General features: G+C 43.4%; 1 protein-coding gene across 1 annotated transcript in view; it reads right to left on the bottom strand.

Moving 5' to 3' along the window:
- The window catches only part of LOC116979505 (serine-rich adhesin for platelets-like), a 1,930,096-nt gene that overhangs the window by 1,298,345 nt on the left and 604,554 nt on the right, over positions 1–27,197 (bottom strand). The gene's annotated exons all lie outside the window — the stretch shown is intronic.

Below are 27,197 nucleotides of genomic sequence, written 5' to 3' on the forward strand. Positions count from 1 at the left end.
GGTTCGACAATCTGTCGTAAGATACAGATTTTACACCACCCTTGTTAATGGATATATGCCACCGCAGTGGTGTTATCAATCTGAATTTGAACAAGCACCAGTTGCATATCGCTACAGAGAACCTTGAGTCCATATGTGCCCCCAACAATTCTGGGTAATTGATTCCATGTGTTGGGGAATTACAGACTCCTGCTCATTCCATCTGCGCCCACAGCTTTAGACTGTGTTGGTGTCTCCCCATCCTTTGCCGCTTGCATAGGTCTGAAGAACCCTCGAAGGCTTTCGAGCAAAATTTCCCTGAGCTGTCTCCCATTCGTTATCAACCATAGTTATTCAACAATGGCCTCTGCTGGCACTTCATAGTTTGCCAATTTGGCCTGTATGTAATCTGAGTGTTCATTCCTTTGCTTGCTGTAAGTTCTGGTAATGCAAAGGCCCGTACTGCTGGGAAAGCAGCTACTATTTGCCAATTACACTCGCTGTTTGCCTGATAGATGGCTGGAATTTGACTATCAGGTCATTGCAGGTTTAATTAATATAGTCGCTTGCCCCTAGGCAAAGTCACCAACATATTTACTGTTTTTGATAGTACATTCTAGGTAATCAATTACCCTAGTAGGTGTCAATTTTGATTTAACTGGATGGATGAGGTAACCAATTCTTTCAAACAGGGTTTGGTTTGCTTGACTGATGCTTCTGCCAATTCTGGTGACTCCAAAATGAAAATGTCCCCCAAATATGCCATTACTATGTGGTTTTGAGACCTTTGTAAGCCCAGAATTGGTTTCCGTAGTTTTGTCAATCCATTTGGCAGATCCATACCATCCAGTTAAACTTCAAATATCTCCTGTTCTTAGTGAATAGACACCGAATAGTATGCATCTTTGAGGTCGATGCATGCCATGTGACCATTTTATAGGAAGCTCCTATACAACAGTAGTTAAACCGTAACTGTTTCTAAAAATCTCTACTGCACAAATGAGTTACACCTGGATGAAGTGACATCCTCCATCTGTCACATGTCCTGAATGGCAATCCTGCCCAAAAATACTGGGCCTGCCTCGAAGACAATTCCAGTCCGAGTTCTAAGTCTGCTTGGAACCTGTGTATGTTGTGCAGTAAAATTATCACGTTTTTATCTGTTTTTAAACCCCAGTTCTGAAATTTTTTTGTTATTGTCATTTTGAACAAGAACACAAGAGTAAATTACCAACATGTAACTGCTCCACAATCCCTTGTTTCAGTAAACCCAGACCCACCTACCTCCATGGCTACCGGTGGTCTTGTGGTAAGCCCAAAGGCCCCTGATGCGGATTCCTTTTCTCTCCTTGATTGGGAGTAGGACTGGTAAGGTGTGTGGATTCCATGTTTCTCCCGACCTCTGCTTGGGTCTGGTCTGAAACCTCATCATACTGAGCCTGCCTTGTAAGACAATTTGGCCATTATTTTGAGTCTGCCTTGAAAGACGACTCTGATCATATTTCCGTGCCCAACTTTCAAGCTGCCACCGGATTCAGTGAACTGCTTACCCCCTGGTGTGGGGTGTGTTGTCACCCACTGAGAGTAAGGTTCGTAGGCAGCCCTGAAAACAGGTGCTGCCGCAGGCCCCTGAGGATACCTGTGCTGACATGGCCCTTCCAGTGGACTTAAATGAAATTCTAGCTTTGGTCAGACTGAAAAGGACCATGAATGCTCCTCTCCTTAGGGCAGGCGACATTAGTGCAGCCCTGAAAACAGGTGCTGCTGCCTGCGGGTTCTCCATAATACCCGGGCTGTCAAGAGCTAGATTCCATCCATCCAGGGGAGCACCCAGTGGAACCTGGATGATTGCAGAAGCACTTATTCCTGCTGTCGGCGCTAATGTCGGGAAGCGAGGCTCCCACTGGTGCTGCTCCCTTCTTTGGAGCAGATCATCGTTGGAGCAACTTCTCCCTAAGTTGCTCCATGTGGGAGAAGTCGTCCTCAGACGCTCTCCGTTGAGGGAGGGACATCCCTCTTCCCCGGACTCTTAGTCAACGGGTTTTTAGACTTGCGGGTGGCAATTACGTCCCGCAGGACAACCATGGAGCTCCTGCTCCCGCGCAAAGTCTGCTAATGTCGGGAACAAGACCGTCTCCCGCTATTTGGAAAGCTGCGGTCTTCGGCAGCCGACATCCCCGCGGGCCGTCTCCTCGACATCTGGGCTCTGAAAAACTTCAAGCCCGAAAGAACGCAGGTAAGTGAGTTCAACTTCCCTTACCTGCTCATCCCGACGGCCTGGGAGGCTCAATGCCTGCCAGTCCGTCGTGCGTGTTGCGTTCAGACGTAATGACGCGCACGCAGACGGACGGCCCTTCTTCACGTAGTCACTCACGTGACTCCGAAGTAAAATTATTCAAAACATAATCCTCCAGTTCAGCATGTACCGAACTGAATGTTCATGCTTACAGGCAAAGAAATAATCAAAAGCGCATGCTGAACTACAGTGCCCAAATAAAATAGGAGTAATGGAGGACAACCCACATGAATCACAGGAATTTGTGTCCAAAAATCTTTATCATAATATAGATGGGGGTTGCCACATCATCATAGATTTGACTAATTTGAATACTTTCGTACTTTATATTCATTACTAGATGGGAACCTTTGTTACTGCAAAGGTATTGATCCTAGGGTACTACATGGCAAGCATCGTATTAAAATATGCTTGCTATACAGTACTCATTGGAGGTGACCACAGATGTATTTAACACAATGGATCATCTGCGGTTCACCCTTAACACAGTTCACATGTCAGTGACTTTGCCGTAAGAAAGGGTACAGCCTTAATGGAGGCTTGCAGTAAACTAAACCATCCATCAGACTGGTAGTAGAACAATTGGCATTTAGTGGCTGTGTTCCAGCCACATAAATCGGACCTTTACATTATCAAATTACTGAGCGTAATCATGCGTGCACTCAAAAATTATGGGGGTCATTCTGACAGACCTATGAAGCTACCAACAGAGGCCACTATGGTACTAAAATGGTGGAAACATAACATTAGGCATTGTTCCAATCCAAATATTAACAGCTACCCGTCTATGGAACTACATACTGATGGGCACTTGGATTGGGATGCTACTAATTCCATCTCCAGCTGTGGGGGAGATGGAATGCACAGGAGGCATCATTACAAACGCTGGGCATAAATACCTGGGGAAGTGAATGCATGCCATGGCTTTAAGTCATATTGTTCTGGGTTATATCACCAGTATGTTAGACACCACCGTGGTAGCATATGTCAACCATATGGGTGGAAACATATCGACATCATGTGACTATCTGGCCAACACAATTTGGCAATAGTGTATCCAGATAGATATTTGGATATCAGCTACCAACTTACCAGGTAAACTGAATTTAATGGCAGAAAACAGGTCATGCTAAGTCTAGAACACTGTATGGATGTTGGATAAAAAATGTATTGCTGGAACAGCACGGTATTGAACACCAGATAACGACCTATTCACATCCATGCTCTCACAAGTTATCGAATTATGTTCTTGGGAACCAGAACCTGGGGCAGTGGCTACAGATGCATCTTCGCTGCTTTGGGGGATCATTTATGCATTCCCTCCTTCTGCCTCATCAGTCGGGTATTTAGGAATAAACAGTAGACTCCGCGTCTGGTATTTTGATAGTACCTGATTGGCCTACTCAACCATGAGTCCCGGTGATATCGACATGGTTTTAGAACCATGCATCACCATCCATCATAGACCTAATTTACTGGTTCTTCCCGCTACAAGGGGAGTTACCCATGTCATAATTATATATAAACCTATTAATTTATAGAGTTGAAAGCACCTCTTCTACACCTGGGACTGACGGACCGAATGTGGAATTATTTCAGCGGGCCACAGACAGTCCCCCAAAAAATAAGTACTTGGTGTCATCAAGAAATGGGAAGTACTGTCACAACAATAAACATCACCCACAGATCTATGAACATCCCGTCTGTTCTGGAATTCCTGGCAAGCCTCCATTACGATGAGAGGCTCAGTCATAGTGCCATCAACTGCGCCAGAAGTGCTCTGTCAACATACCTGTCGCAAGGAACAGAGCGGCATTCTGTTGGGACACACCCTGGTAACCAAATTCATGAGGGGCATTTTAATATTAATCCCCCAAGAACCAGGTACTCCCAAATATGGGATGTGAGCATTGTACTGATCATGTTAAGAAACTGGTCTTCAGCTACAGCTCTGTCCCTACAGAAACTGATTATGAAAACAGTCATGCTGATGGCCTTGGTCACGGCACAAAGGGTCCACTCACAACAGAAACAAAGGTTGGACAACATGATTATTCATCTGGAAATTTAACTTTTCACATCAATGAAATAGTCAAACAGAACAGACAGGGGTCAGCAGGCCTAAAAACAGAATTCAGGGCCTACCCGACAGATGGTCGTCTCTGTATTGTAACACACTTACTATTATATATGGAGTATACTAAGATCATCAGAGGGAAGATATGTCACTTTAATCAGCTACAAACAGCCACTCAAAACAGTGACAGTCCAGACCATCTCTAGATGGCTAAAACAGGTCCTAATAGAGGCTGGAGTAGGCACTAGCATTTTTACCTCTCACTCCACCAGGGCTGCAGCTACATCGGCAGCTATGAAGTTGGACGTTCCTATGGACCAAATCCTCAAGACAGCAGGATGGTCAACGGAGGAATCTTTCCAACGACTTAATAACAAACCAGTCATTGAACCTGGAACATTTGCAGAAACAAATTTAAGTTCTGTAATATCATTTACCCCATAAATAGGGGCAATAATTGGTGTTAATATTTTTATCGTTGGGTTCTCAATATCGTATTGATGTCTAATGATGTTAACACTATTCTCCCCATAATCAAGGCAGATGTGATGCATGGACTCGTTTCCACGGCATGAAATCACAGAGCTTTAAAATCTTCACGTAGTCACGCACATGACTCCGAAGTAAAATAGTAAGATTAAACGAGAACTTACCAGTTTGAAGTTTGATCGTTATTTTATGAGGAGTAACGTTGAGGGAATACGTGCCCTCCGCTCCCACCCTTGATCATATACTCAACTGGTATCTCTTCTCTAATCTTACTATGTTTAGTCATTACAGTTATCTGTGATTTCACACCGCTGCTTTGAAGAATGACACGCATGCGTCCTGGCGGGGTTCTTCACGTATTCCCTCAACGTTACTCCTCATAAAATAACGATCAAACTTCAAACTGGTAAGTTCTCGTTTAATCTTACTATTTTGTTTCTCAAAGACTCTGGTACAACCACTCTGTAACCCCACTTAATGCATCCCTGCTCACATGATAATTCATGGCATCAATTATGGAAAGGCTTCAGCTCTGAGTTCAGAACAGAGTTCACTCCACTATCGATTTCAGTCCAACCTTTCAAAGTCTGTTCCTCAACCCACTTCAGCACATTGTCTTTCTTTGTTTCTGCTGCAATTTCTGCTGCAGTCACTGGAACGTCTTCATCTACAACTTGCAGTGTGTAGATTGAGTTCTCACTTCCCACATCAGAGTTCTCATGGGGCAACCAGGACAACGCATCTGCAACTGCGTTGCACTTGGAGCTTCTGTACTCCACCTTGTAGTCATACTGGGACAGCAACATTGCCCAGCGCTGCATCCTGCATTATAGCTGACTTGGGACCAAGTATCACTAATAGTGGCTTGTGATCAGTCACTAGGGTGAATGGTCTGCCGAGAAGAATCTGATGGAATTTCTTGATTCCGAACACGATGCTGAGTGCTTCCTTTTCTATCTGCTCATAGTTGCGTTCACTCGATGACAGGGTGTGGGATACAAAAGCAATAGGTTTTTCCTGCCCGTCATTCATTACGTGGGGGATCACTGCACCTACACCATAACTTGAAGCATCACAAGCAAGTTTCATCTCGCGTGTCGTATCATAGTGAACAAGAAGTTTGTCACTTGTCAAGTTTTCCTTGCAGATGTCAAATGCACGTTGCTGTTCCTTTCCCCACGTCCATTTCACATCTTTTTGTAGCAGATGATGAAGTGGCTTTAGCACAGTTGCTAAATCTGGAAGGAATCCAATGTGCGGTCATTACGCAACAAAATAACTGAACTTTCCGCACTCATCAAACTTGACTCAGACTACCGTCAAACAAGTCTCTTTTCCTTCACGGAGACATGGTTGTCAGAAGAAATAACCAATGTCGATATTGATGGATTTAAGATCATCCGTTTTGACAGAGTAGGATGACGCGGAAGTCGATTGGGGGCGCGCTCTGCATGGCTGTCAACACAGAGTGGGCTGTCAACTTCACTGTCAGAGAAACTGAATGCAGCAAACACCACAAAATCATGACGGTGTCGTTCAGGCCTCACTACCTTCCCCGTGAATTCACACAGATCACAGTTATCCTAGCGTATGTCCCTGGACCTGATAACGCATTTGCAGCGGAGCGCATTGCTGACTGTTTCAACAGAGCTGTCAATCAGAGCAGCGATCAGCCTGTCTTCCTGCTCGGGGATTTTAACAGATGCGATGTCATCACACTGCTTCCAAACTTGGAGCAGTATGTCACCACACCTACCAGACTTGACAGAACGCTGGATCTGTGTTTCGGTAATATTCGGAGCCTATGTCTCAAAGCCCCGCCCACCACTCGGTCGCTCCGACCACAATGTCGTTCTGCTGCTTCCAAAATACAGACAAAAACTAAAATCAGAAGATATACAAACAAAAACTATTCAAGTCTGGAACGATGACTCTGTCGATGCATTAAGGGGCTGCATGGAGATCACTGACTGGGAAATATTTTTCCAAAGTTGTGAGGGAGACCCAAATCTGCTGACAGACTCTATCTCCTCCTATTTGTCATTCTGTGTGGACGCTGTTATACCAACAAAACAGGTCAAGCTGTACCCTAATAACAAGCCTTGGGTTACTAAGGACCTGAAGCAGTGTCTTAACAACTAAAAAGTGGCATTCCTACAGGGAGACAAACACAGAGTAAAACAGTATAATAGTGAGTTGAGAAAGAAGACCAGGCTGGCCAAACTCCACTATAAAAACAAAGTGGAGGAAAAATTCACCACTGGCAATGCAAGGGAGGCATGGCAGGGACTTAACACCATGATGGGCAGAGCCCAGAAACCGGCCCTGATCCAATGCTCTGACCCTGCCACCTTTGCTGAGCAACTCAACATCTATTACAGCAGGTTTGACAGGACACACCCCCAGAATGACTGGACCCTCACCAGCAGTTCATCAATCACAGTGGATAAAAGGAAGGTTACATCTATACTGGGCCGCATCAACCCTCACAAAGCTTCTGGCCCGGACAGGCTCAGGGGCAAGGTGCTGAGGGAATGCTCAGTTCAGCTGGGTGATGTCATCACTCAGCTATTCCAGCATCTCATTGACTCCAGCTGTGTCCCACGGATGTGGAAGGAGTCCACACTTATACCGGTGCCGAAGAAATCTAACGCCAGGGAGATGAAGGACTTCAGACCGGTGGCACTCACATCCATTCTTTCCAAGTGTATGGAGAGGGTGGTAAGTGATCACCTCACTGCTATGGTGGTGGACAGGTTTGACCCAATCCAGATTGCCTATAAGGCAAGGCGTGGGGTGGAGGATGCCTGTTTGACTCCTGGACACAGTTAGCAGACAGCTGGACTCCCCACACCCCCACACACGGATTTTATTTATGGACTTTTCTTCCGATTTTAACACAGTCAACACGGTCACCCTCTGCAACCGCCTTCTGGATCTACAAGTCAACCCATCACTTATCCTGTGGATAAAAGACTTCCTGCAGGACCGGCCTCAGCATGTGGTGGTAAATGGTTTTAAATCCAAGAACATGATTTTAAACACTGGTGTCCCCCAGGGTTGTGTTTTATCACCGATTTTATTTTCCATCTACACAAACAACATAACAAACAATAACAGTGACATTTCCCTTTTTAAGTATGCAGACGATATGGCCCTGGTGGCCCACATCAAGGATCACACTTCTCTGGCTGCCTACTATCAGCAGGTCAACACCCTGATGCTGTGGATCAAAGAGAGCTCTCTGGAGCTTAACATTTCCAAGACCAAGGAGCTGTGTTGTGGGGGGAGGCGAACATCTTCCCCCCAACCTCTCTTTGAACCTCTGAGGCTGAATGGGCAGACAGTTGAGCAGGTAGAGGCCTTTAGATACCTGGGCACAGAGATTGACACCCGCCTGTCCTTCTCCTAGCACACAGACTCTGTGTACAAGAAGGCACAGCAACACCTGTTCCTGCTGAGGAAACTCAGGGGCTTTGATGTCAGACAGGACATTTTAACAGCTGTCTATAAATCACTTATAGAATCTGTACTCACCTTTAACATCACATCCTGGTTCACCCTCACCTCTGTCAAAGACAAATCAAAGCTTTCCCGGATCATCAATCAAGCAAGCAAAATAACTGGCAAAACTCAAAATCAATTATCAGTACTCCACACCCAGGCAGTTAAAAGGAAAGCCAACCTCATTACACAGGATCCCACCCACCCCCTGCACAAGTCCTTCCAACTTCTGCCATCAGGCCGCCGATCTAAAGTCCCCCTATCCAAGAAAAACATCCACAAAAACTCAATCATACCCATTGCCATAAACAGCCTAAATAAAATATGAACAAGGGACAAATTAACCCTGACGCACTGTCACTTTACACGTATCCACAATTTTTATCTTGTCTATTTTTACAGTTTCTAATCTTTATACTTGCTTTTAAGATCTATACACACTGTGTGTGCTCGCAGAAATCTGTGTTGTATGACTGCTTATCAGTACATTGTCCTGGTTGTATGTTGAGCTACGTCAAAGAAGATTTTCTGTTACGACAGACAATAAAGTTTTCTGAATCTGATTCTGAATCTGAAACACTTCAAGCAGGGTGCAAGTCCACCGAATTCAAGTGCAGTTTCATACCACTTCAAGCAGGGTGCAAGGCCACCAAATTCAAGTGCAGTTTCCAAACACTTCAAACAGTGTGCATGGCCACCGAATTCAAATGCAGTTTCATACCACTTCAAGCACGGTGCAAGGCCACCAAATTCAAGTGCAGTTTCATATCACTTCAAGCTGGATCCAAGGCCACCAAATTCAAGTGCAGTTTCATACCACTTTCACCAGGGTGCAAGGCCACCAAATTCAGTGCAGTTTCATACCACTTCAAGCAGGGTGCAACACCACCACATTCAAATGCAGTTTCATGCCATTTCATGCAGGGTGCAAGGCCACCACATTCAAATGCAGTTTCATACCATTTCAAGCAGGGTGAAACCACCATAAAAACACACAAAACACCAAACTCACAGTTCAGTAGACATTCAGTGTGTTCAGTTGATTCACAGCTCAGACAGAGTCTTGACCTCCCCCTCCCCCATCATGCAGAGACTGAGCCACACCCACAGTTCCGGGTTTTATAACCTCTCCCCCTCCCACCGGAAAAGGTGTGGCCTTCATGGCGTGATTGACAGGAGAGAGATTCTCAACATTTTTTAAACACTAATAACATTTTTATTTTTCATTGATGGGAAGAATCCTCTGCACCTGCAGAGCGGAGGGGGACTGAGTAATATGGCCAAAAATCACAGCCGTAAGTGGTAGCTTTTTATCTAAAATCAATATACAGTGCAAACAGGAAGTTACTCAAAGCACCCAAACCACCATTTGCAGTAGTGCATTTTAACTTCAAGCCAAAGCACCCAAACCACCATTTGCAGTAGTGCCTTTTAGCTTCAAGCCAAAGCACCTAAACCACCATTTGCAGTAGTGCCTTTTGACTTCAAGCTAAAGCACCCAAACCGCCATTTGCAGGCAGTGCCTTTTTACTTCAAACCAACCATATTTTCATTTTCAAACCACATTAAGGGGACTCACAGTTGAGTAGACATGTGTTCAGTGTTATTCAAAGCTCAGAGAGAAGTGACCCTCTGGCTTCCTCCATCTTGCAGAGACTGAGTGAGGCACACCTCTTCCGGTTTTTATAGCCCCTCCCCCCTCCCACCAGTAGGGGCAGCAGAGAGAATGGCAATAAAAAAAAAACATTAATATTTCTCTGATTTTTCATCGATGGGAAAAATCCTCTGGTCCCAGAAGGCGGAGGGGAGCTCTGAGCGAGGTGGCCAAAATTAACGGCCGTAGGTGGTGGCATTCTCTCGGAAATCACAGCACAGCGAGCCAAAAGCGGTCAAGATCAGACTTTTACCCCCAAAAATTCTAAGCAGACTACAGTTATTAGTTCTCCTTTTGAAAACATTTATTAGCATCTTGTAATCATCTACCTGGTAATGTAGCCATGGAGCTTTTGCTAATTTCCAATTGACAAAGATTCCAAGATTTGGTGAGGGAATTTCAATATTGACTGGATTTCTAGCTTTGTCAACTGTGTTTGGCATGAAAATTATTGCTTAGAAATGGCTTCATATATACCACCAATCACTCCATTCCAATCTGTGGATCATAGAGTTTAAATTATGCTTCCTGATTGGACAGGAGCTGGGAAAATATGATACTTGAGTGGTTTACAGTGATGCCTCAGCTGTTGTTGTCTTTGACTATATGCCATGTAACAAAGCAAATGCACATTATCATTTTTTTCATTTAGAAGAATGAATTTTTATCCTAAAAATCTCCTGACTACATCTGTAGAATTGCACCATTTTTCTTTACAATTATTAAGTTTGGTGATCTATGGTTTGGCCATTTGGGAGTATTTGGGTAAAAACAATGATCAATCTTTGCCTATTGCTTGTCTCTTGCTTTGCAACATGTGGATGAGAAAGCGTGATAATATCGAATTAGTGTGAAATGGGTGATTGATGGTCGGCACGAGATTGTGCTTTAATCATTTGTTTTCGCATGTTTTAGAAAAAATGTAGGTATCATAAGCAAACATCGCCCATAATTTGGTACTTGTGTGCATAGTAAATATCAATGTAGAAAGGAACTGCAGATGCTGGTTTAAACCAAATGTAGACACAAAAAGCTGGAGTAATCCAGTGGGGTGGACAGTATCTCCGGGAAAAATGGCTAGGTGACGTTTGGGATCGAGACCGTTCTTCAGTAGTTTCTTAAATATGAGTCTATGAATGAAGCATACTGTTGTTGCATAATAATACCTGGTGTTGTGCTGCTTGTGGTGGAAGTGGTTGTAGGTGCAGTAGTAGTTGTGGTTGGCTCTAAAATGGAAAAAAAGAAGAGCAAAGGCACTTTGATGTTAAAGGCAACATAATTCTTTGAAAGTAATAAAATACTATTCTACGTCAAAATATTTCAACTACTGAAGAGAAAATAAAAGTTGGTGAAGGAATGCTCAATAAAATTTGATCAAAATGCTATTTTATTGGAACTAAACGTATGCTCTTGATTGTCAGGTAAGTGCAATGGATTGTAATTAGTTCTTGGTCTTATGCAGGAAAGGTCGCCTGTTATTCCAGCAAATAATTTGTTTTTCTGGTAGTGATTTCTTTGCAACTCTGCCTGCAGGTTTCAATCTACATTTGTGATGTAATTGTAATGTGATGAATTTATTACGTAGTGACATTCTTTACACATTGCTGAGTATTAAATTGCATGGAAATTACTTGAATCAGAACTTTTAGCTGGTTGAGATTTCATGGACTTTACAACATTAAATGGTTATAATTTGGGTATGAAGTCAAAACTAGGACTTTATACACGTTAATAAGACAATTTTTTTGAACAATTTTTAATTGTCCTTAGCCCACTTTTGGAATAAATATTAGCAACACAAGGAACCTCTCAAGATTTTTGTTGACTCAGTTGCATAGGAAGTCAAAGTGACCAAAGCTTCATGGCACAAAAAAATATGAGTTAAAATTCAGGGTTCTACATGGATGTCTACTCATAAGTTATTTAAAATATCACTAAAATTCTAAGCAGATTACAGTTACATGTTTACCTTTTGAAAGCAAATATTAGTATCTTGTAAACAGCTACCTGGTAATGTAGCCATGGAGCAGTTGCTAATTTCCAATTGGCAAAGGTTCCAAAAGTTGGTGAGGGGATTTCAATATTGATCGGATTTCCATCTGCGTCAAATGTGTTTGGCATTAAAATTATTGCCGAGAAATGGCTCCATATTATACCACCTATTACTACAGTCTAATGTGTGGTTCGTACTGTTTAAATTGTTCTTCATAATTGGAGAGGAGCTGAGAAAATATGATAATTGAGTGGTTTACAGTGATGCCTCCTCTGTTGTTGTCTTTGACTATATGCCACGTAACAAAGCAAATGTACATTATCATTTTCTTCATTTAGAAGACTGAATTTTGTTCTTAAAAATATCCTGACAACATTTATCTACATCTATAGAATTGCCCCATTTTTTATACTGATTAAGTGTGAAGTGATCTATGATTTTGCTATTTTGGAGTAGGTTGGCAAAAACAATGATCAATCTTTGTCTATTGCTTGTCTCTTGCCGTGCAAATATGTGGATGAGAAAGCGTGATAACATAGAACTAGTGTGAAATGGGTGTTTGATGGTCAGCATGAGATTGTACTTTGATCAATTGTTTTGGCATGTTCTCGAAAAGTTGTATGTACCACAATCTAACATCGCCCAAGGTTTGGTACTTGAGTACATAGTAAATATTAGTGTTCAAAAGGGAACTGCAGATGCTGGAATATCGAAGGTACACAAAATTGCTGGGGAAACTCAGCGGGTGCAGCAGCATCTATGGAGCGAAGGAAATAGGCGACGTTTCGGGCCGAAACCCTTCTTCAGACTCATAAGAAGGTTTTCGGCCCGAAACGTCGCCTATTTCCTTCGCTCCATAGATGCTGCTGCACCCGCTGAGTTTCCCCAGCAATTTTGTGTACCCTAGTAAATATTAGTGTTGGCAGAAACTAGAGATGTTGGTTTAAACCAAATGTAGTTTTGTAAAGTGATGCATTTATTAAGTAGTGACATTATTTATACATTGCTGAATATTAAATTGCATGTAAATTAATTGAATCAGAACCTTTAACATTTGACGGATCATACAATGTTAAATGGTTTCAATTTGGTGATGATCGTCAAAACTAGAACTTTGAATAACAGCGTAGGAATGCATGTTCACAAGACAAAGTTTTAAAAATATTTGTAATACAAGGTACCTGTCGAGGTTTCTGTGACTCAGTGGCCTAAGAAGACAAACTGACCAAAGCTTCATATGCACAAAGAAATGTGTTAAAATACTGGTCTGTTCTAGGATGTCTACTCTCATTAGTGATATAAAATGTCCCAACATTCTAAGCTAACTACAGTTATTTGTTTTCTTTAAGAAGGGAAATATTATCATCTTGTAATCAGCTGACTGGTAACGTAGCCATGGAGCTGTGGCTGATTTCCAATTGACAGACAGCTTAGAATTCTCTGCCTCAGAGGCCGATGGAGGCCGGTTCTGTGAATATTTTCAAGAGAGAGCTTGATAGGACTCTTAAAGATAGTGGAGTCAGGGGATATGGTGAGAAGGCAGGAACTGGGTACTGATTAGGGATGTTCAGCTATGATCACATTGAATGGCGGTGCTGGCTAGAAGGGCTGAATGGCCTACTCCTGCACCTATTGTCTATTGTCTATTGCCTATTGTCTATTGACAAAGGTTCCAAGAGTTGGTGAGGGGATTACAATATTGATTGGATTTCCATGTGCAACGAATGTGTTTGGCATGAAAATTATTGCCTAGAAATGGCTCCATTTGTACCACTAATCCACATTAACGGGACGGAGGTGGAACGTGTTTCTAGCTTCAGGTTCCTGGGTGTTAACATCTCCGATGACCTCTCTTGGACCCACAATACCTCAACTCTGATCAAGAAGGCTCACCAGCGTCTCTTCTTCCTGAGGAGACTGAAGAAGGTCCATCTGTCTCCTCAGATCCTGGTGAACTTCTACCGCTGCACCATCGAGAGCATCCTTACCAACTGTATCACAGTATGGTATGGCAACTGCTCTGTCTCCGACCGGAAGGCATTGCAGAGGGTGGTGAAAATTGCCCAACGCATCACCGGTTCCTCGCTCCCCTCCATTGAGTCTGTCCAAAGCAAGCGTTGTCTGCGGAGGGCACTCAGCATCGCCAAGGACTGCTCTCACCCCAACCATGGACTGTTTACCCGCCTGCCATCCGGGAGGCGCTACAGGTCTCTCCGTTGCCGGACCAGCAGGTCCAGGAACAGCTTCTTCCCGGCGGCTGTCACTCTACTCAACAACGTACCTCGATGACTGCCAATCACCCCCCCCCCCCCCCCCCGGACACTCCTCCCACAGGAAAAACTCTATGTCTGTATATATGCTAATGTAAATATTTATTCAAATCATATGCTATGTCGCTCTTCCAGGGAGATGGTAAATGCATTTCGTTGTCTCTGTACTGTACACGGACAATGACAAGTAAAGTTGAATCTGAATTTGAATCTGAATCACAGTCTGATGTGTGGTTCATAATGTTTAAACTTGATTTCTGATTGGAGAGGAGCTGGGTAAATATGATAATTGAGTGGTTCACAGTGGTAGCTCAGCTGTTGTTGTATTTGACCACATTGCAAGTAAAAGCAAATGTGCATTGTAATTATCTTCTTTTAGGAGATGTATTTCTTTCCTTAAAAATCTCCCATTTAGCCACATCTATGGAATTGCTCAATATTTTACATTGTGCGGTTTACTACAGTTTGGCCACTTTGGAGTAATTTGGCAAAAACAATGATGAATCTTTGTCTATTGTCTAGCTCTTGCTTTGCAAAATATGGATGAGAAAGCGTGATAACATAGAATTAGTGTGAAATGGGTGATTGATGGTCAGCATGAGTTCAAGTGCTTTGATGAAGTGTTTTGGCATATTTTTGAAAAATTGTAGGTACCATGATCAAACATCGCCCATAGTTTGGTAATTACATATATAGTAAACATTAGTGTAGGAAGGAACTGCAGATGCTGGTTTAAACCACAGATGGACTCAGAAAACTGGAGTAAGTCAGTGGGTCAGACAGCATCTCTGGAGAAAGGGAATAGGTGACGTTTTGGATCGTGACCCTTCTTCAATATTTTCTTAAATATTTGTCTTGGAAGATGTACAAGGGATACAGTTGATGCATAATTATACCTGTTGTTTTGCTGCTTGTGGTGGGAGTGGTTGTAAGTGCAGTAGTAGTTGTGGTTGGCTCTAAGATGGAAAAATAAGAGAAAAGATACATTGATGTTATACGCAACATAATTATTTTAAAGTAATAAAACACTTTACCATAAAGGTCAGTGTGGGAATGGGAAGGGGCATTAAAGTGTTTGGCCAACCGGGAGATCAGGTAGGTTCAGGTGGGCTGAGCGAGGGTGGTCAACAAAACGATCGACCAGTCCACGTTTGGTCTCGCCGATGTATTAAGTGTCCACATCTTGAACAATGGATACAGTAGATGAGATTGTAGGAGGTGAAAATGAACCTCTGCCTAACCTGGAAGGACTGACAGGATCCCTGGACAGGATCAAGGGAGGAGGTATAGGGACAGGTGTTGCACTTTCTGCGGTTGCAGAGGAAGGTACCTGGGGAGGGGGTGGTTTGGATGGGAAAGGATGAGTTAATCAGTGATTTGCAGAGGGAATGGTCTCTATGGAAGGCGGAAAGGGGTGGAGATGGGAAGATGTGGCTACTGGTGGGATCCCATTGGAGGTGGCGAAAAAGTCGGAGGATTATGTGTTGTATGCGATTGCCGATGGGTGAAAGGTATGGACGAGGGAGAGTCTGTCTTTCTTGCGACTATTGGTAGGGGGAGCATGGGTGGAGCTGCGGGGTACCGAGGAGATATGAATGAGAGCCTCATCTATGATGGGAGAGGGGAACCCCCGTTCTCTAAAGAATTAGAACAACTCGGAAGCCCTGGTATAGAACATCTCATCTTGGGCACAGATGCAGTGTAGACAGAGGAATTGGGAGTAGCGGAGAGGGTCTTTGCTGGCAGCAGGGTTGGAAAAAGTGTAGTCTAGAAGGTTGTGGGCATCAGGGGGTTTGAAATAGACGTCAGTTGATAGTCTATCTCCTGTGATTGAGACGGTGATATCAAGGAAGGGGAGGGAGGTGTCGGAGATGGTCCAATTGATTTTGAGTGCAGGATAGAAATTGGTGGTGAAGTTAATAAAGTCCATGAGTTCTGCATGGGTGCAGGAAGTAGCACCGATGCAGTCGTCAATGTAATGGAGGTAGAGTTCGGGGATAGGGCTAGTGTACGCCTGGAACAGGGATTGTTCAATGTATCCTTCAAAGATGCAGGCATAGCTGTGGCCCATGCGGGTGCCCATAGCTACGCCTTGGACTTGGAGCAAGTGGGAGGAGTTGGAGAAGTTGTTAAGGGTGAGGACTAGGCGGAGTAGAGTGTTCGTAGAGGGCAGGAGAGATTAGAAGGTAAAAATGGGCCATGCGGGGCTTGGAAAATATAAGGTTGGAGGCAAATATTAGTCTGGGAAGATGAACAATGGATACAGCTCATACATGATTATACCTGTTGTTTTGCTGCTTGTGGCGAGAGTGGTTGCACGTGAGGTAGTAGTTGTGGTTGGCTCTAAAATGGAAAAAGAAGAAAAAAGTATCATTGATGTTAAAGGCAACATAATTCTTTGAAAGTAATACAACACTTTATTCTACAACAAAGCATTTAAAATACAGAAGAGATAATTACATTTGGTGAAGAAATGATTAATAAGTCTTGAACAATATGCTTTTATTCGAACTTTGAGATCGATCCATATATTTTAAATATTTGTATTTGTTCTTTGCCCACATTGATTTTAAAGGCAACATAATTCTTGTAAAGTAATAAATACATTTTGGTGAGTTACCCCCTCATCCTTCTAAACTCTAGTGAGTACAGGGCCGGTTTCGTCAAAGGGACATAATATGTTAATCCAGCCATAGCCGAGATCATTCTCGTAAACCTCCTCTGGACACTCTCCAAGACCAGCATATCCTCCTCAGATAATGGGCCCAAAACTGCTCATAATACCCCAAATGCAGTCTGGCCAGTGCCTTATAAAGCCTCAACATTATATTCCTGGTTTAATATTCTGGTCCTCTCAAAATAAATGTTAACATTGCATTTGTCTTCCTTACAAATTAACCTTTTGGGAATCCTGCAACAGCTCTCCCCTTTACACCTCCGATTTTTGAATCCACTCGCCATTTAAAAAATTGTCCGTGCCTCATTCCTATTACCAAAGTACATGACTGCACATTTTTCTACACTGTATTCCATCTGCCACTTCTTTACCCACTCTCCAAACTTGTTCAAGTCCTTCTGCAGAGTTTCTGCTATCTCTACACTAACTGCCCCTTCACCTATCTTTGCATCATCCATAAACGTGGCCACATAGCCATCAATCCCCTCATCCAAATTATAGATATACATCGTGAAGAGTAGCGGTGACAGCACTGGCCCTTGAGGAACACCGCTAGTCACTGGCGGCCAACCAGAAAAAGCCCCCTTTATTGCCAGTCTTTGCCCTCTGCAATTCCGCCAGCCTTCTATCAATGCTACTATGTTCATTATAATTCCAAGGGATCTCATCTTCTTTAGCAGTCTCATGTGCGGCACCTTATCAAAGGCATTTTGAAAATCTAGGTAAATAATATCCATTGACTCTCCATTGCCTATCCTGCCATTTACTTCGGCAAATAATTCCAATGAGTTCGTCAGGCAAGATTTCCGTTTCACTAAACCATGCTGACTATGGCCTATTTTATTGTGTGCTTCTAAGTACTCAGAAACCTCATCTTTTATAATGGACTCTAAAATCTTATGAACCACTGAAGTCAGGCTGACCAGCCACAGTTTCCACTATTCTGCTTCGCACCATTTTTTAACAGCGGAGTAATATTTGCAATTTTACAGTCATCTGGAGCCACTCGTGATTCCATGCTGACTTTGGACTATATTATCATGTCAGTTAAAATACATGGCAGCATACTCATGGCTACAATTGTCAATTGTGTAAAATGTTCCTGAAAGTCCAAGCTGAATTTAAATATTTGATTTGGATCTGCTGCTATTTTACAAACAAGAAGCATCCATGATATTACAAATGATTAATGATTAATTGCCTGACATTATTAGCTATTTGCGCGATGTTCCTACTTAACCTATTGAAGTGATTACAATAGCAATTGCTTTTCTAACTGACATCAACGTGTTAGGCAACAAAATTATACCCCTGTTATGACTATTTCTATCATCAATTACAACAGTCTAATCTGGGACCCGGCTTTTTAGCCCATGTTTATTGATGGGAGAAGTGTTTGAAAATTTGATCATTGAGTGCCTCACAGAGAAGACTGCTCTGATGTTACTTTTGGCTTTACTTGATGTATTATACAGACATATGAAAGCAAATTAACACATACTTTTCTTTTTCACGTGACCTATTCTGCTCTTGTAATATTTTCCTGACCACATGGTGCTGTTGCTATAGAATTGTTGAATGATACTTAACATATAACTGTGAACTGCTCGATGGCTGTGATCATCGCCCAGTCCATCACTGGCTCTGACCTCTCCACCATTGAAGGGGTCGATCGAAGTCGCTGCCTCAAAAAGGCAGCCAACATTATTAAAGACCCACACCATCCTGGCCACACACTCATATCATCATTGCCATCGGGAAGAAGGTACAGGTGCCTGAAAACTGTAATGTCCAGGTTCAGGAACAGCTTCTTCCCTACAGCCATCAGGCTATTAAACATAACAACAAATAAGCTCTGAACTACAACAGACTATTATTATTATTATTGCATTATATTTGTTTATTTATTGAGTAGGTGTGCATGTGTATTTATACATACTGAACTTTTTTCTCCCATAATGTACTATGTTTACATATTCTGTTGTGCTGCAGCAAGCAAGAATGTTATTTTCCTATCTGGGACATATGACAATAAACACTCTTGACTCTTGATTCTTGGATGAATATTTGGTTGATATTAAGATCAAGCATCATCTATTGTTTGGCACTCGTGTTGGTAATTAATTAATCATTTTAAAATCTGATCAGACTTCCGGTGACGCCATGACAGTGAGGGCTGTGTAGTCGACTAGCTCTCCGGGAGGCCCTCTTCAAACCAGTCTTAAATAAAATAAATATCGTGGCATACGCGGATATCGGTGTGTTGGCGGCTGGCCGACATAAGGCGTCCGAACGCGGAGGAGAAGGAAAATATGAAGGACAGAGACCGACTGACTCCCCACAAGACGACGGTGAGTCTGACAAGGAAGGCCCACTAATTCTCTCTGAGTTGAGAGAGTTGAGAAAAGAATATAAAGAAGCTTCAGAAGATACCAAACAGAGAGTAGCGAGAGTGGAGGATAAAATGAAGGATTTAACGGCTCGAATGGAAAAACTGGAAGGGAAATTGAAGGAAATGGAGGACAGAGCAAGTTTATCAGAAGATAGGGGAATGCGACACGAGAGGACAATTGAGTACCTTCTACACAGAGAGCTAAGCTAGCGGAGAAATGCTTGGACCAGGAAAATCGAGCGAGGCGCATGAATTTGCGGATATACTAGTTACAGAGGGAAAGGAAAAAAAGGACATGCTCCAGTTTTAACTGTTGAGGAATTCCCTAGAACTCCCAGAAGATTTAACTGTCCATATTCAGAGAGCACACAGGTCCCTCGCAGACAGACCGAGAGCAGAGCAAGCCCACCAAGATCCATAATAGTCAGATTTTTGGACTATTACACGAAATATGCTGTGTTGCAACAGGCTTGGAAGCAACGAAAGATAACATATGAGGGGGACAGAGTTTATTTTGATCTAGATTGCTCGCCAGAAGTCCAGAGAAAGCGCAAGGAGGTATGATAGGTGAATAAGCAACTGCGGGAGAAAAATATCAGAGCCAAGTCTCCATTCCCGGCGCAGCTCAAGATCTTCCTAGATTCCAGTTAAAGCCTTCAAGACGCTGATTGAGGCAGCACCCACACTGGAGAAGATGGGGATCCACATCAGAACGGAGTCCAGGGATGAGTTGAATAGAGAGTTGCTGCGGGACCAATGGTCAGGGGTCACTAATAAAGCCAGCGGGCAGAGAGGAATGGCAACTTTGTCAGAGGATAATCTTCGCACCATCTTGGGCATCACAAGAGAAGGACTATCGACAGGTTTGAAACAATTACAGAAATGTGGGTCCTATGGTAAAATGACAGCAAGAGACTATTGAGACAACGAAGCGGATAAATAATATGTATATGTAAATACAATATTATATGTAAATATAAATAATATGTAAATAATATGTATATATTTTTTGCGGTGTTGTTTTGAAGAAGGCTAGGTATGCCATGTTTAATAGTACATATAATGGCTGGTTTTCTATTGTGGTGCGTGGGTCTCAAAAGGAAGCACGAAGTCCAGTGTTTTGAGAGGAACCTTTAATTATGTTCCTCCCGGTTGTAGGGAAGACCAAACAAGAGAAAGATGGCACCCAAACCCCTGCCTTTAAACCCTCTGGTTAAGGACCGCCTCTGGACTGAACCACTCCCGGGCCGAGGGGTTCAACAGTATGATGGCGCGACCCTTGGGAGCCATCACAGGACGCCCCCAGAACCCGAGGCATGAAACGCACCGGCGGGCGCACGACCCGGCCGGCCCGCGTGCGGAAGTCAGCAGATTGAGGGGCTGGCGGAGGCATAGGTGGAGGGACAGGTCGAGGGAATGGTCGAGGGACTGGCGGGAGGACAGGTGGAGTGACAGGCGGAGGGAGCTGTGAAGGGGGGCGCCCTCGTGGCCGAGGTTGGGCAACCAGCACCGGCTGGTCAATGTCCAGGTGTGCCGGCTTCAACCGGTCAATCGACACGGCCTCTGGCCGGCCCCCCATGTCCAGCACAAAAGTCGTCTGCCCATGTAGTAGGGCCACCATCTCCTTTAGGAGGCTAGATGGCCGTCGGTCGCCTAGGCCCTCCATATGCAGGATCCTAGCAACACGCTCCATCCTGCTTAGTCCATAAATCTGGAGCAGGAGCTCCTTAAGGCCGAGATATTTATCAGTGCCCGGGGGGGCTGCGAGGAAGTCCGTGACCTCTTCAACCGTGTCCTGGTCGAGGGCCCCCACCAGGTAATAGAAGCGGGTGACATCGACCGTGATGCCCCGCAGGTTGAACTGGGCCTTCGCCTGCTGGAACCAGATGAGTGGCCGGGTGGTCCAGAAGTTGGGCAGTTTCACCGAGACCGCATCCAGAGACAGGGCCGGGCCGGCCTGTGAGGAGGTAGGGCTTTTTCTTCTCTCCATCATGATGGCAATGGAGCGTCGGGGTCACCAATGTGGTGCGTGGGTCTCAAAAGAGGCAACTTTAATTATGTTCCTCCCGGTTGTAGGGAAGACCAAACAAGAGAAAGATGGCACCCAAACCCCTTCCTTTAAACCCTCTGGTTAAGGACCGCCTCCGGACTGAACCACTCCCGGGCCGAGGGGTTCAACAGTATGATGGCGCGACCCTTGGGAGCCACCACACTATTCTATTTTTTTACTTGATTTAAATGCACTATCTAAGAGAGGGACTGAGGGGGACTCTCTCGGGCGGGGGGCTATACCTGCCATTTATTTTTGTTTATAATTGTAATTTAGAAGTCCCAAAGAGGGATTTAGAGCAAGCTTACTTTAGTTGCAACCACACACAAGTGGGTTACCCAGAAGAGGCCTAGTCACATCTCTTCGCCTTTTTACGTGGAGCTGGTACACCAGTTTGTTCAGGGTGTCCAGATGGGTTGGTTAGGTAGGAAGTAACCTTTTAAAAAATATATATTTCTTGTCCTATGTGTAAAGTTTTATTGTTTAATGATTTGTTCGTTTTGCAAATGTCCTTTAATGTCAGGAGTAATATTGCAGCATCGCAGCCTAGTAAATCGTATTGGGAGTATAGTGGACATTCACAGGCCAACCAGACCAAGAAACAAAAATGGTACAGAAAGCAACTCGTGGAATACACAACGATGGATAATGACTAGTTTAAAGATAGTAAGTTATAATGTTCACGGTTTAAATCATCCCATAAAGGGGAGAAAAATTTTGAGCCAACTCAAAAACCTAGGATGTGAAGTCGCATTGATACAGGAAACTCATTTGGTAGAAACTGAACATAAGAAGAGAGTGGGTGGGTGAGGTATTTAGCGCCTCCTCTGGGGAAAAAGAGAGGGGTGGCCATCCTTTTCAATAGAAATGTAATATTTTTCAGTAGAGAATGTACTCCAAGACACACTGGGGAGATACGTAATGGTACAATAAGTGGGAAGGAAGTATCGATAATAAATATTTATGCACCAACGGAAGATGATTACTCTTTCTTTAGAGACATTGCAAATATAATTGCCGAAAATGCCAAAGGTATGATAATACTTGGTGGAGACTTTAATGCTGTTGTCGATGGGAGGCTGGATAGATTACCAGATGAGTACAACCAAACAAAAAAATCCAAAATACTAAATAACATGCTAGGGGAGTTAGGATTAGTAGACCCATGGAGACATAAAAACCTAAGGGGGAGGCACGATGATTTCTTGTCGAACGTGCACAGGAGCTACTCATGTATAGATATGTTTTGTGTCCCCAAACAATATATACATAAAGTGGTAGATTGTAAAATAGGCTCAATAACAATCAGTGACCAGGTGCCCATAATTCTCATCCTGGAGTTACGAACAGAAAAGTGCTTTAAATACTGGAGAGCAAACATTTCTTTACTGACTGATACTGTAGTGACTCAGGTAATTAGGAACTGTATTGTAGAGTACTTTGATAACAATGATAACAGTGAAGTAACACCATCCACTCTTTGGGATGGCGCGAAAGCAGTAATAAGGAGTAAAATGATCGAAATATCGATTAGAGTAAGAAAGAACAGTTTGAAGAAGCAATCTGACCTGGAAACTAAAATAAAGGTTTTAGAAGTAGAACACAACAATAATAATAAAAATAAGAATCTTTTAAACGAACTAAAACAAAAAAGACATGTTAGAAGAGCTTTTAACATACAAAGCGGAAGGAGCCCTCCGATTTTTAAACTAAAAATACTATGAGAAGGGAAACAGGGCTAGTTCAGTTGCGTAAGGAGCAAGCTAATCGAGTGGTTTCCAAAGTTTCACACCCGATTACTAGAAATTTAGTTTCACAACCATGAGAAATCGCAGAAGTGTTTGTATCCTTTTTTGAACAACTATACGACTCTCCTGAAATCATAGATAAGGAGGAAAAGATTAGAACTTTCTTTTCTGGATTAAAAATGCCCTCCCTTTCCCAAGAAGAAGTGATAAATATGACAATACAAACGGAAGAGCAGGAAATAAAAGAAGTAATCAAACAATTAAAGAATAACAAGTCCTCGGGGATGGATGGGATCCGGGAGAGTTTTATAAGTGTTATAAGAATGAGCTCTCTCCGGTTTTGGCCAGAGTCTACAATTATGCATTGTCTGAAGGTAACCCACCTAGATCATGGGCTGAGGCTATAATTTCTGTTATTCATAAGGAAGGGAAAGATCCCACTAGATGCGAAGGCTATAGACCGATAAGTCTCTTATGATTCAGATTCAAATTCAGATTCAACTTTAATTGTCATTGTCAGTGTACAGTACAGAGACAACGAAATGCAGTTAGCATCTCCCTGGAAGAGCGACATAGAATATGATTTCAATAAATAAATCTATTTACATGCATACAGTCATAGTGTTTTTCGTGTGGGAGGAGTGTCCGGGGGGGGGGGGGGGTGATTGGCAGTCAACGAGGTACATTGTTGAGTAGTGTGACAGCCGCAGGGAAGAAGCTGTTCCTGGACCTGCTGGTCCGGCAACGGAGAGACCTGTAGCGCCTCCCGGATGGTAGGAGGGTAAACAGTCCATGGTTGGGGTGAGAGCAGTCCTTGGCGATGCTGAGCACCCTTCGCAGACAACGCTTGCTTTGGACAGACTCAATGGAGGGGAGCGAGGAACCGGTGATGCGTTGGGCAACTTTCACCACCCTCTGCAGTGCTTTCCGGTCGGAGACAGAGCAGTTGCCATACCATACTGTGATACAGTTGGTAAGGATGCTCTCGATGGTGCAGCGGTAGAAGTTCACCAGAATCTCAGGAGACAGATGGACCTTCTTCCGTCTCCTCAGGAAGAAGAGACGCTGGTGAGCCTTCTTGACCAGAGTTGAGGTATTGTGGGTCCAAGAGAGGTCATCGGAGATGTTGACCCCCAGGAACCTGAAGCTGGAAACACGTTCCACCTCCGTCCCGTTGATGTGGATGGGGGTGTGCGTGCCGCCCCTAGACTTCCTGAAGTTTACAATGAGCTCCTTGGTCTTCTTGGAGTTAAGAGCCAGGTTGTTGTCTGCTAGGAGCTGGACCTCCTCCCTATAGGCCGACTCATCGTTGTTGCTGATGAGGCCAATCACCATTGTATCATCTGCATACTTGATGATGGTGTTAGTACCATGAACAGGTGTGCAGTCGTAGGTGAAGAGGGAGTAGAGGAGGGGGCTCAGCACACAGCCCTGTGGAACGCCGGTGTTCAGGGTGAGGGTTGAATAGGTGTGCTTGTCTAACCTAACAGACTGGGGTCTGTTGGTTAGAAAGTCCAGTATACAATTGCAGAGGGAGGGATCGATGCCCAGGTTACCGAGTTTGCTGATCATTTTAGAGGGTATAATGGTGTTGAATGCTGAGCTGTAATCGATGAACAGCATTCTTACGTAAGTGTCTCTGTTGTCGAGGTGGGAGAGGGCGGAGTGAATGCCGTTGAGATGGCATCCTCCGTACTCCTGTTCTTGCGGGAGGCAAACTGATAGGGATCCAATGTGGGGGGTAGGCAGCCTTTGAGGTGTGCCAGGACCAGCCTCTCGAAGCACTTGGTGATGATGGGAGTAAGTGCAACTGGGCGGAAGTCGTTGAGGCTTGCCGCAGTGGAGTGTTTTGGCACCGGCATGATGGAGGTGGTTTTAAGGCACGTGGGGACAACTGCTTGGGCAAGTGACAGGTTGAAGATGTCAGTCCAGTCCAGATTATGCAATGACCAAAAGATACTTAGTGCTATATTAACTAAGAGAATCCAAAAAATTATAACACAATTGATACATCCTGATCAAACAGGGTTCATTCCGGGTTGACAGGGAGCTAATAATATTAGGCATGTCATTAACATTATAGCATGCGCAAAAAGGAAGCATCAGACTTCAATGTTACTTAGTTTAGATGCAAAAAAAGGCTTTTGATAGAGTAGACTGGGTCTGTCTTGAACATATACTAGATAATATGGGGTTCCATACAAAATTTATAAATTGGATGAAAACACTATATTTAAATCCAAAGTCATGAGTGAGGGTGAATGGCAGTTGCTCTGAGTTTTTTTAACTGAAGCGGGGAGTTAGACAGGGGGACAGTTTGAGTCCCCTGCTCTTTGATTTATGTTTAGAGCCGCTCACTGAAACCATCAGGCAGGAGGATTATATCGAAGGTATTAAAGATGATAGGGGGGTGGAACATAAAATTTCATTATTTGCAGATGATGTTATGCTGTATGTGAGCAATCCTATTTCCTCAGTGCCTCGCCTAATGCAAGTTTTAAAGGAATATGGAGTAATATCGGGTTATAAAATATATGATTCAAAATCGGAAGCAATGATGCTGTCAGGTCTATGGCCTTTGCAACTAAATGATCAGGTCAGGTTTCATTGGTCTAGGCAGGCTTCAGATACCTAGCTATTGTCATCACCCCCTCCATTTCAACACTGTATGAAGCTAACTATGGAAAGCTACTAAAGGGGTTAAAGGCTGACATGCTGAGATGGGAGATTCTCCCTCTATCTCTAATTGGGAGAATTGAAGTTGTTCGAATTAATATTTTGCCCCGACTGCTATTTCTATTACAATCTCTGCCAGTGGGGGTCCCTGGAGTGGCATTTAAAGCGTTGGACAAAGAGTTATTAAGATTTGTGTCGCAAAATAAGAAACCCAGAGTTAGACTTAAGACACTGTTACTACCAAAACAAAAAGGGGGCCTAAATATGCCCAACATTAAATACTATTACTGGACAGCGCAGTTGAGAACCCTGATAGCATGGATAACAAATGACAAGGAAACGGGATGGGTGAGAATAGAGCAAAATTTATATCCCAGTATTGCCCTGGCTGGGCTCCCATTTCTTAGTCAAGCAAACTGGAAGAAATTAAAAATAGATAATGAATGGATTAAATTCACAATGAAAACTTGGCTGGTTATGAGAAAGCAACTAAATGTCTTCAATTCTATATCTAGAACACTGAAGATAGCTGCTATTCATAATTTTTTACCCAGCAAAATTGACAAGGGTTTTAGAAATTGGGCAGACAAAGGGCTCACTACTGTGGATCAACTTTTTTGTGGGGGAGTTTAGAAATCATATGAGCATCTTCAGAAAAAATTTGGACTGTCAGGGACGGACTTTTTCAGATTTCTCCAAATACGGCATTACTTGCAGACACATCTAGATTGGGAGCAGATATGTAAATTACTTCTAATTTGTAAAATATTTTCCTGTTGACTATGGAGGGAGCGTTAAAAAAGAATCTGATATCCCATTTATATAAAGGACATCAAGATTATGTAAAAGGAAGCACTATAGAAGTGAAACAGAAATGGGAATTGGAAATGAATATTATTATTACTAATGAAACATGGGAAAATACATGTCTTTTGGGTCACAAGTTAACAAACAGCCCCACCTGGAGGGAGTTTGAATGGAAAACTAGAATGAGAGTATTTAGGACTCCTCTTATGTTAGCAAGATACAGCAACACCTCAGATTTATGCTGGAGACAATGCGGGAAGATTGTTGATCATACCCATATTTTTTGGGATTGCCCCAAATTGTACCATTATTGTAGAGACATTCAGGTGGAGATTAAGTTAATTTGGGGATGGATTTACCTCTGGAGCCGGCATGTTTCATACTAGGTGATACCCCAGTAATGATAGATACCAAAAATCAAAAATACTTACTTGGGGTGTTGCAGTTGATTGCAAAGAGTCCAGACTCAGGAACAGCTTCATCCCCAAAGCTATAGCTGCTCTGAACCGGCCCTGCTGAGTGCCCCCCACCCCCATGAACTGTCTCCCTCGGATGGACACATTTGCACTTTAGACTGTTTTGACT

Source organism: Amblyraja radiata, chromosome 13, assembly GCF_010909765.2.
Source record: "Amblyraja radiata isolate CabotCenter1 chromosome 13, sAmbRad1.1.pri, whole genome shotgun sequence".
Taxonomy (NCBI): Eukaryota; Metazoa; Chordata; class Chondrichthyes; order Rajiformes; family Rajidae; genus Amblyraja; species Amblyraja radiata.